The sequence below is a fragment of the Cololabis saira genome, chromosome 21 (assembly GCF_033807715.1).
Source record: "Cololabis saira isolate AMF1-May2022 chromosome 21, fColSai1.1, whole genome shotgun sequence".
In the NCBI taxonomy this organism is placed as follows: domain Eukaryota; kingdom Metazoa; phylum Chordata; class Actinopteri; order Beloniformes; family Belonidae; genus Cololabis; species Cololabis saira.
In genome coordinates this window covers 31346170-31350435 of record NC_084607.1, presented here as the reverse complement: position 1 = coordinate 31350435, position 4266 = coordinate 31346170, and positions in this window count along the sequence as shown.

Below are 4266 nucleotides of genomic sequence, written 5' to 3'. Positions count from 1 at the left end.
AGATATGGACCAATCAGAAGAAGGGGCGGGGCTCATTTGCACCAATTATGTTCAAGGACTCAAAACTAAGTCTGATGACACCACCCACGAGTCTTTATATCAAACCATTCAAACGTTATGGCAGAAAATAGGGACTATCAAATATGGACCAATCAGATGAAGGGGGGGGCGCGCTTTTTGGCATCTATCGTCGCCATAGTAACGCTTTTCACTGAGAAAAGTAATGCACGTCGTCGCAGGATGGAGACGCACATTTTGATGTATAACACACCTGGGTGCACGTTACGGTTCGGGCGAAGAAGCGGCCGAAGGAATGGCAGAAATTGCGCCAAAATTACACGATTAATTCAAAATGTCCGACTTCCTGTTCGGTTTCGGCCATGGCGCCAAGAGACTTTTCTTTAAGTTGTGACATTATACAGGTGTGTACCGATTTTCGTGCATGTACGTCAAACCGTACTGTGGGGCTTGAGGCACAAAGTTTTTCAGCTGAGCACCTGAATATACTATAAGAAGAAGGCTTATTTATTTATTGGTGAATGAATGAAAGCGCTGGTGCCATGGCCCACGGGCATAAATCATCATTTTAACGTGAAGATCCATCAGGCCCGGAAAGCATTGGTCATTTTCATTTTCACAGACCCTGCTGGGAATCTCTGGGATGTTCTGGAGAAGAGCCGAGCGACCCGACTCTCCAGCATCAATACAGGAATATGACAAAACATCCATGTGGCTGCAGATGGAAATACATGTTTGAGGTTATTGAAATGTCACGAAGGAACAAAACCACCAAAAATGTAACATTTTTAATTAACATTTTCTTTCCAACCCATTCTGCATTGATGGTGCTGCCAAAAATGTTCACCTCAACCAAATGATGCAGCTTTCTGAACCGAGTCTTGAGGAAACGACGTTTTAGCCAGGGGGGTGCAGACCTGAGGCTTCCCCGAGGCCGTGCAGAGATTTCTGCTGCAATTTCACCTCAAGAAAGTGCGGAAGAGTATTGGGGCCATGCAGGAGAAAAATATTTGACAGGGGAAGATTTTTTTTTTTTTAAATTGTGCACTTCGAGAAAAAAGTTGAAATGTCGTGATTAATGTTGAAATACAATTTCAAGAATAAAGTCAAAATTTCGCCTTTTTCTCAACTTTATTCATGAAATTTTGACTTTTTTCTCAACATATCGACTTTTTTCTCGAAATTGTACTTCAACATTAATCTCGACATTTTGACTTTTTTTAAGTGCATAATGAGAAAAAAATCTTCCTCCTCGAAAATATTTTTATTTTTCTCCTGCCTGGCCCTAATACTTTTCCGTAAGACAGCCATCCAACATTAGTTTTTAAAATTTCTGTCATTACAGTATTATAAATAAATACATCTTGGTTTAAAAGTTTCATAGATTCTCTTGTATTTAAAAAAAAAAAAAAAAAAAAAGGTGTTTCAGTGACGTGTTAAATCATTGCCTTTTGTTCTGTACATGTTTTTGGCTTTTTTGGATGAGGTGTTGCAGAAACCAACCGAGGGCTGGCGTGATGAAGATGAGCATTTGACCTAAAAACAAGAGTCCACCACCCGTTTTATTTTTCTTGTCTTCAACTTTATTGAAGAAAAAAAAATACTTTCAAGTAAGTTTCAGCGTTCAGCACTACAATTACGAGATCATTAGTAGTGGTCATCGTAGACAACAGTCTGAGCCGCGAAGTAATGCTCAGACAGGAACCTCGAGGGTTTGTGTATTGCAGACCGTTTCACATTAAAACCCCCAGAAAAACAAAAAAGGTAACAAGATCAGAACAAGAAACTGCATTGCATTAAAAGACACGGGGAGGAAGGGCCGCCGGACCGGCACGCCCCTGGAAAACACAAAAACAAACTGGCAAATCATCTGAACATCACTTCTTCAGTGATAAACCATTATGCACCTGTAGTTCAGTTATACGTCAGCGTACAAAATCACTTGTGAAATCTGAGATTTAAGAAAGAAAACGAGAAAAACAAACAAAAACTGGGGCAAAAATAAAATCTTCCCTCAAGTACCATGTGCATTTTTGAGAGGAATCGGGGTACAACTTTACTCTGCTCTACCTAAACCACGTACAGGATATTGAGGTGATTCCTAGAGTTTTTGAGATGTTAATGCTTAAATACTGAATGCACATTATATGAACTATGCAATCTTGGTCTTTTAAACTGATTCAACCCTTAGAATACAATGCAAATCATCATTAAACAAATCATTAATTCATTGTACACATTCATTATCACCAATTCCTTTCCAAACAGCCCGGGGTTGTGAGATCGAGAATGTAATATATTCTGCAGAAAAACCCTGACGGAGTACGAACGCTTGGTTTTTACAGACAAACCAGGCCACGCACTTCTTACTTTGTGCACGAGACCTGCACAACCCAGCAGTCTCAGTCGAAATTAAAAAGACATCGCGAAAAAAAAAAAAAAAAAAAAAGACGCTGTGCAAAAAGTGGATGAACACCACCGTCCAGCCAGTCTCAGGTAAATCGTGTATCGACTGAACATTCACAGCTTGAGTCTTGAAGGCTGCGGAGATGAGATGACAGCCGTCGAGTGGATTACAGCATCCCAGAGCCGATCCCAGAATCTATCGATCGATCGCCATTCTTACCCCAGAGACCGTAAGATGACCAGAATGTAAAAACCTCTTGCAACATTCAAATACTGAAAACCTCTCTTCAATACCAAACAAAATTCCCCAGAAAAAGATTAGCTTTGGGAAATAATACTTGGCCGGACAATAACTGTGCAGGTAGGCTAGAAAAAACACACGCACACGCACAGAGTATACATAAAGAATACAGAGGCAATAATCACTTGATAAGAAAAACTTCATGCTTGTCCAAATTCGACTGCATCACATATTTATGTAAAGGCACAATATACTGCAGTCCCTCCTCTGTGGTGACAGACAGAAATACAGGAGATCCCAGAGTTAGTGAGTGTGCTTTATATTTCCACAGTGAAATCCCACCAGACTTTGTCAAGACCGTTAAAACCGTCCGTCCAACTGCAGCAAGAATGGCTAATTCTACACATCAGGGTCTGTTTCTGTAGGTAGTGTGTAGTTGTAGTGTATACGAGGCTAAACGAGCACTAAAATAAAGGGTATTTGGTTGATATAAAGGGAGCCATAGCCTCACGTGAATGAGGGGGTGAATGTCTGCAATCTGAAAATGAAAATAAATACATACTAGCTGCTTTTGTTCTGTTCGGTACATTTGATAAACCTGTCGGAAAAACTGTCCAGCAGGAGTATGACGATGCCCAGTCCAGTCCAGTGTTACACCAGAGCAATAACAAGAGCTTACGTGAGTAAACACGTGGGCAGAGAATACAAACTTATCCTGAGGATCACGTTCCCCCGTCACCTACGTGGGAGGCAAAACCTGAAAGATCCCGTGTTTCTGTCTGTCGTGATATCAGCTGCTGTGTCGTAGTGACGCTCTGCTGACGGGAGACTGTTCAGCAGGAGCAATTTATGCAGTTGTTAGATCAAATAGTGCTGTCTGCCGTATAGAGGATGTGTCGACAATTAGATATACAAACACTATGCAGAGTAGCTGCATAGCTGCATGTATACACACACACACACACACGCACACGCACACACACACTGAGACATGCAGAGAGGAGAAATCATCAAAAATACATTAAATCCATGCACTGATTATGCTCTGGGAGGGGGAAACAGGACAATTTTGGAGACAAACCCCCTTTTAGCATTAAAATATTGCAACTATTAATTAGATGGTATTCATCTAATTTGACAATTATAACTAAGGCATCACAGAAATGTGTTAATTTTTACCATGCTCTACTATGATGATATACAGTTTACACAGAAAAAATAAGCATGCAGATTACCACAATGCATTTGTTATCTGTGACCGGTACGTCCTAATTGATACGAGGATTTCTATTTAAAAAAAAAAAAAAAAAAAAGACATCCTGCCAGCGTTCCTTCCTGCAGACATTCTGCAACAGGACAAGCGCTGCGCTGGCTGTATAGTGTGTACTGTAGGCCCGACACGTGGACACGGATGGGGTGGTGAAGTGCTACCCCCCCCGTCCCCGTCGTTAGAGGACGGGAGACGCGTAAGCGCAGAAGTCTCCGGAAGACTCGGTGGACACGGCTCGTGATGACGCCACTCAGCTCCCGTGCACTGGCTTGGGCTAAAAGCTCTGATTCTGGAAGAAAGAGAGAGGGACACGACCCCTCTGAGATATATA